We start from the raw sequence: 8,025 nt of genomic DNA, 5'->3' as shown, positions 1-8,025 counted from the left end.
CCATCATAGAATTGCGTTATGGTCCGTGGTAACGGAATCCATAACGCAGTTCTGCTTTAACCACCAAATGAAGAATGAACGAATTTCAAAATATGAAATTTGTTCATCTCTAATCGTGGGCATCGTGGGGAAAAAAACGCCCATACTATTAAAATATAAAAATATTTATCCTATACGGCGAATGGTGTAACGGAAAGAAACATCCAAATTTCTCCATTTTATCATCTTATTTTTATATTTTAGCACTGACCAAAAAAATTTCAACAAAATGTGATCAAAAAGTTGTACACACTCCAAAATAGTATCAATAAAAACTACAGATCGTTCTGCAAAAAAAAATATATTAATAGCGCCAGCACATCCCCGTAGACTTAACAAGAAAAAAATAAGGGGGTCAGAAAATAAAATAATTTTCCAAATTTTTTTTTTTGTATTAAAACAAGCTTCCATTTTCACACTACATTGAATGTAATATAAAATTATTATTTTTCCCACAAAAAAACAAGCCCTCATATGGCTATGTGAACGGAAAAATAAAAAAGTTATGGCTCCAGGAAGGCAGGGAGTGAAAAATGAAAACACAAAAATGGAAAATCGCAGGATCCTAAATAAACCTGGGTAAACGGGATTCCTGCCTGGGGCTGCAGTGTTCAGAGGTGGAGGTTTTTCACTGCTTTGTGGTTATTTGCGTCTCTGTAAGGCCTCATGCACACGACCGTTCCGTTTTTTGTGGTCCGCAAACCGCAGATCCACAAAAATCGGAAGCTGCCCGTGTGCCTTGCGCAGTATCAGTCCTAACCTCAGTATCTGAGGAAAGGGATTTAGGGGTCATTATTTCCGAAGACTTAAAGGTAGGCAGACAATGTCATAGAGCAGCAGAAGATGCTAGCAGAATGCTTGGGTGTATAGGGAGAGGCATTACCAGTAGACAGAGGGAGGCGCTCATGCCGCTCTACAGAGCACTAGTGAGACCTCATGTGGAGTATTGTGCTCAGTACTGGAGACCATATCTCCAGAAGGATATAGATACTTTGGAGAGAGTTCAGAGAAGAGCTACTAAACTAGTACATGGATTGCAGGATAAAACTTACCAGGAAATATTAAAGGACCTTAACATGTATAGCTTGGAAGAAAGACGAGACAGAGGGGATAGGATAGAAACTGCTAAATACATAAAGGGAATCAACAAGGTAAAAGAGGAGAGAATATTTAAAAGAAGAAAAACTACCACAAGAGGACACAGTTTTAAATTAGAGGGGCAAAGGTTTAAAAGTGATATCAGGAAGTATTACTTTACTGAGAGAGTAGTGGATGCATGGAATAGCCTTCCTGCAGAAGTGGTAGCTGCAAATACAGTGGAGGAGTTTAAGCATGCATGGGATAGGCATAAGGCCATCCTTCATATAAGATAGGGCCAGGGGCTATCCATAGTATTCAGTATATTGGGCAGACTAGATGGGCCAAATGGTTCTTATCTGCCGACACATTCTATGTAATTTGCGGAACAGAAGGCACATTGTAGAAATGCCTATTCTTGTCTGCAAAACGGACAAGAATAGGACATGCTATATTTTTTTTGCAGGGCCACTGAACGAACGGAGCAACGGATGCGGACAGCACATTTGCGAAACAGCACGGACAGGCTTTAATTTAACCACTTCAGCCCCGCTAGGTGAAACCCCCTTCATGACCAGAGCACTTTTTACACTTCGGCACTACACTCCTTTCACAGTTTATCGCTCGGTCATGCAACTTACCACCCAAATGAATTTTACCTCCTTTTCTTCTCACTAATGGAGCTTTCATTTGGTGGTATTTTATTGCTGCTGACATTTTTACTTTTTTTGTTATTAATCAAAATGTAACGATTTTTTTGCAAAAAAAGACATTTTTCACTTTCAGCTGTAAAATTTTGCAAAAAAAACGACATTCATATATACATTTTTCGCCAAATTTATTGTTCTACATGTCTTTGATAAAAAAAAAATGTTTGGGCAAAAAAAAATGGTTTGGGTAAAAGTTATAGCATTTACAAACTATGGTACAAAAATGTGAATTTCCGCTTTTTGAAGCAGCTCTGACTTTCTGAGCACCTGTCATGTTTCCTGAGGTTCTACAATGTCCAGACAGTAGAAAACCCCCACAAATGACCCCATTTCGGAAAGTAGACACCCTAAGGTATTCGCTGATGGGCATAGTGAGTTCATAGAACTTTTTATTTTTTGTCACAAGTTAGCGGAAAATGATGATGATTTTTATTTTAATTATTTTTTTTCTTACAAAGTCTCATATTCCACTAACTTGCGACAAAAAATAAAAAATTCTAGGAACTCGCCATGCCCCTCACAGAATACCTTGGGGTGTCTTCTTTCCAAAATGGGGTCACTTGTGGGGTAGTTATACTGCCCTGGCAATTTAGGGGCCCAAATGTGTGAGAAGAACTTTGCAATCAAAATGTGTAAAAAATGACCGGTGAAATCCAAAAGGTGCACTTTGGAATATGTGCCCCTTTGCCCACCTTGGCAGCAAAAAAGTGTCACACATCTGGTATCGCCGTACTCAGGAGAAGTTGGGGAATGTGTTTTGGGGTGTCATTTTACATATACCCATGCTGGGTGAGAAAAATATCTTGGTCAAATGCCAACTTTGTATAAAAAAATTGGAAAAGTTGTCTTTTGCCAAGATATTTCTCTCACCCAGCATGGGTATATGTAAAATGACACCCCAAAACACATTCCCCAACTTCTCCTGAGTACGGCGATACCAGATGTGTGACACTTTTTTGATGCCAAGGTGGGCAAAGGGGCACATATTCCAAAGTGCACCTTTCGGATTTCACCGGTCATTTTTTACAGATTTTGATTGCAAGGTACTTCTCACACATTTGGGCCCCTAAATTGCCAGGGCAGTATAACTACCCCACAAGTGACCCCATTTTGGAAAGAAGACACCCCAAGGTATTCCGTGAGAGGCATGGCGAGTTCCTAGAATTTTTTATTTTTTGTCACAAGTTAGCGGAAAATGATGATTTTTTTTTTTTTTCTCTTTTTTCCTTACAAAGTCTCATATTCCACTAACTTGCGACAAAAAAAAATAAATTCTAGGAACTCGCCATGCCCCTCACGGAATACCTTGGGGTGTCTTCTTTCCAAAATGGGGTCACTTGTGGCGTAGTTATACTGCCCTGGCAATTTAGGGGCCCAAATGTGTGAGAAGTACCTTGCAATCAAAATCTGTAAAAAATGACCGGTGAAATCCGAAAGGTGCACTTTGGAATATGTGCCCCTTTGCCCACCTTGGCATCAAAAAAGTGTCACACATCTGGTATCGCCGTACTCAGGAGAAGTTGGGGAATGTGTTTTGGGGTGTCATTTTACATATACCCATGCTGGGTGAGAAAAATATCTTGGCAAAAGACAACTTTTCCCATTTTTTTATACAAAGTTGGCATTTGACCAAGATATTTTTCTCACCCAGCATGGGTATATGTAAAATGACACCCCAAAACACATTCCCCAACTTCTCCTGAGTACGGCGATACCAGATGTGTGACACTTTTTTGATGCCAAGGTGGGCAAAGGGGCACATATTCCAAAGTGCACCTTTCGGATTTCACCGGTCATTTTTTACAGATTTTGATTGCAAGGTACTTCTCACACATTTGGGCCCCTAAATTGCCAGGGCAGTATAACTACGCCACAAGTGACCCCATTTTGGAAAGAAGACACCCCAAGGTATTCCGTGAGGGGCATGGCGAGTTCCTAGAATTTTTTATTTTTTGCATAAGTTAGCGGATATTGATTTTTTTTTGTTTTTTTCTCACAAAGTCTCACTTTCCGCTAACTTAGGAAAAAAATTTCAATCTTTCATGGACTCAATATGCCCCTCACGGAATACCTTGGGGTGTCTTCTTTCCGAAATGGGGTCACATGTGGGGTATTTATACTGCCCTGGCTTTTTAGGGGCCCTAAAGCGTGAGAAGAAGTCTGGAATATAAATGTCTAAAAATGTTACGCATTTGGATTCCGTGAGGGGTATGGCGAGTTCATGGGAGATTTTATTTTTTGACACAAGTTAGTGGAATATGAGACTTTGTAAGAAAAAACAAAAACAAAAACAAACAAAAAATTTCCGCTAACTTGTGCCAAAAAAAATGTCTGAATGGAGCCTTACAGGGGGGTTATCAATGACAGGGGGTGATCAGGGAGTGTATATGGGTGATCACCCGCCTGTCATTGATCACCCCCTGTAAGGCTCCATTCAGACGTCCGCATGTGTTTTGCGGATCCGATCCATGTATCCATGGATCCGTAAAAATCATGCGGACGTCTGAATGGAGCCTTACAGGGGGGTGATCAATGACAGGGGGTGATCAGGGAGTGTATATGGGTGATCACCCGCCTGTCATTGATCACCCCCCTGTAAGGCTCCATTCAGACGTCCGCATGATTTTTACGGATCCATGGATACATGGATCGGATCCACAAAACACATGCGGACGTCTGAATGGAGCCTTACAGGGGGGTTATCAATGACAGGGGGGTGATCAGGGAGTGTATATGGGTGATCACCCGCCTGTCATTGATCACCCCCTGTAAGGCTCCATTCAGACGTCCGCATGTGTTTTGCAGATCCGATCCATGTATCCATGGATCCGTAAAAATCATGCGGACGTCTGAATGGAGCCTTACAGGGGGGTGATCAATGACAGGGGGGTGATCAATGACAGGGGGTGATCAGGGAGTGTATATGGGTGATCACCCGCCTGTCATTGATCACCCCCCTGTAAGGCTCCATTCAGACGTCCGTATGCTTTTTGCGGATCCGATCCATGTATCCGTGGATCCGTAAAAATCATACGGACGTCTGAACGGAGCCTGACAGGGGGGTGATCAATGACAGGGCGGTGATCAATGACAGGGGGGTGATCAGGGAGTTTATATGGGGTGATCATGGGTGATCAGGGGTTTAAGGGGTTAATAAGTGACGGGGGGGGGGGGGGGGTGTAGTGTAGTGTGGTGTTTGGTGCGACTGTACTGAGCTACCTGAGTCCTCTGGTGGTCGATCCTAACAAAAGGGACCACCAGAGGACCAGGTAGGAGGTATATTAGACGCTGTTATGAAAACAGCGTCTAATATACCTGTTAGGGGTTAAAAAATTCGGATCTCCAGCCTGCCAGCGAACGATCGCCGCTGGCAGGCTGGAGATCCACTCGCTTACCTTCCGTTCCTGTGAGCGCGCGCGCCTGTGTGCGCGCGTTCACAGGAAATCTCGGCTCTCGCGGGAGGACGCGTATATGCGTCCACCCAGAAGAGCAGGACCGCCGGCAGGACGCAATCCTGCGTACGGCGGTCCTGAGGTGGTTAACCCCTTCCCGACACATGACGTACTACTACGTCATGGGAACCACTGCATTCCTGCAATTGGACGGAATAGTACGTCATGGTGATCGCGCGGGCACCGGAGCGGTGCGCGCGTGATCACTGCAGGGGCCTGGCAGTCCCTACTATATCCGCCGGCATCGCTGTACAAGCAGATGCCGGCGGATTAACCCCTTCTATGCCGCGGTCCACAACATAGAAGGGGTTTGTGTCGGGTGAGTGAGCGCATCGAGTCCCCGAGCTGCTGTGGCAGGGACCCGATGCAAGACAAGGCAGCCCGATGGACTGCAGAGGCTGCCCAATGCCTTGCACGGCATCGGAACTTGCCTTCTACGGGTGCCAGGGAGATCCAGCCTCAGGCCCGTCTCCTAGGCAACCTGTTAGGCCTCTTTCACATGGGCGGGTTTTCCACGCGGGTGCAATGCGTGAGGTCAACGCATTGCACCCGCACTGAATCCTGACCCATTTATTTCTATGGGGCTGTGCACATGAGCGGTGATTTTCACGCATCACTTGTGCGTTGCGTGAAAATCGCAGCATGCCCTATATTGTGCGTTTTTCACGCAACGCAGTTCCCATAGAAGTGAATGGGGCTGCGTGAAAATCGCAAGCATCCGCAAGCAAGTGCGGATGCGGTGCGATTTTCACACGTGGTTGCTAGGTCAGGATCGGGATGGGAACCCGATGTTTATTATTTTCCCTTATAACATGGTTATAAGGGAAAATAATAGCATTCTGAATACAGAATGCAAAGTAAATTAGGGATGGAGGGGTAAAAAAATAAAAATTCAAAATTAAACTCCCCTCATCCACTTGTTCGCGCAGCCCGTCTCGTCTTCTTTCTTCTTCTTTGATGACCTGGAAGAAAAGGACCTTTGGTGACATCACTGCGCTCATCACATGGTCCATCACCATGGTGATGGACCATGTGATGAGCGCAGTGACGTCACCAAAGGTCCTTTTCTCCCAGGTCGGTCAAAAAATAAAAAACCTATGGCTCTCAGAATATGGAGACACTAAAATATCATTATTTTGGTTTCAGAAATGCTATTATTGTGTAAAACTTAAATAAATAAAAAAAGTTGACATATTAGGTATTGCCACGTCGGTAACGAGCTGCTCTACAAAAAAGTCACATGACCTAATCTGTCAGATGAATGTTGTTAAAAATAAAAATGGTGCCAAAACATCAATTTTTTGGTTACATTGCCTCACAAAAAACTTAATATAGAGCAATTAAAAATCATATGTACCCCAAAATAGTACCAATAAAACTGGCACCTTATCCCGTAGTTTCCAAAATGTGGTAACTTTTTTGAGTTTCTACTGTAAGGGTGCATCTGGGGGGCTTCAAATGGGACATGGCATCTAAAAACCAGTTCCGCTAAATCTGCCTTCCAAAAACCGTATGGCGCTCCTTTCCTTCTGCGCCCTGCCGTGTGCCCGTACAGCAGTTTACGACCACATGTGGGGCGTTTCTGTAAACCGCAGAATCAGGGCACTAAATATAGAGTTTTATTTGGCTGTTAACCCTTGCTTTGATATTGGAAAAAATGGATTAAAATGTAAAATTTGACAAAAAAGTGAAATTATGAAATTTCATCTCCATTTTCCATTAATTTTTGTGGAACACCTAAAGGGTTAACAAAGTTTGTAAAATCAGTTTTGAATACCTTGAGGGGTGTAGTTTCTGAAATGGGGTCATTTTTGGGTGGTTTCTATTATGTGAGCCTCACAAAGTGACTTCAGACCTGAATTGGTCCCTAAAAAGTGTTTATTGGAAATTTTCTGAAATTTTTTAAGATTTGCTTCCAAACTTCTAAGCCTTGTAACGTCCCCCAAAAATAAAATGTAATTTTCAAAATGATCCAAACACGAAGTAGACATATGGGGAATGTAAAGTAATTACTATTTTTGGAGGTATTACTATCTATTATAAAAGTAGAGAAATTTAAATGTGGAAATTTGCTAATTTTTCAAAATTTCTGGTAAATTTGGTATTTTTTTATGAATAAGTATTTTTTTTACTCATTTTTACCAGTGTCATGAAGTACGATATGTGAGGAGAAAACAATCTCAGAACGGCCTGGATAAGTAAAAGCGTTCCAAAGTTATTACCACATAAAGTGACACTGGTCAGATTTGCAAAAATGGTCTGGGCAGGAAGGTGAAAACAGGCCCGCGGTTGAAGGGGTTAATATAACTGCCTATTCTTGTCCGCAAAGCGAGGACTAGGACATGTCGGATATTTATTTTTTGCTTTTTGCGGGGCCACGGAACGGAGCAACGGATGCGGACAGCACACAACCGTATGGCTTTCTCAGTGTTTTGCGGTCTGTGTGTCGTTCCGTTTTTTGTTTCCGTTCCGTTTTTCCGTATGGCATATACAGTAATTACATAGAAAAAAATTGGGCTGGGCATAAAATTTTCAACAGATGGTTCCGCAAAAATGGAACGGATACGGAAGACATACCGAAGCATTTCCCTATGTGTTCAGTTTTGTTTTTTTGCGGACCCATTGACTTGAATGGAGCCACGGAACGTGATTTGCAGGCAATAATAGGACATGTTCCATCGCTCAACGGAACAGAAAAAACGGAAATACGGAAACGGGATGTATACGAAGTACATCTTTTTTTTTTT

The sequence above is a fragment of the Bufo gargarizans genome, chromosome 3, assembly GCF_014858855.1.
Source record: "Bufo gargarizans isolate SCDJY-AF-19 chromosome 3, ASM1485885v1, whole genome shotgun sequence".
Lineage (NCBI taxonomy): Eukaryota > Metazoa > Chordata > Amphibia > Anura > Bufonidae > Bufo > Bufo gargarizans.
The sequence above is the reverse complement of the archived record's forward strand: the minus strand, read 5'-3'. Positions refer to the sequence as shown.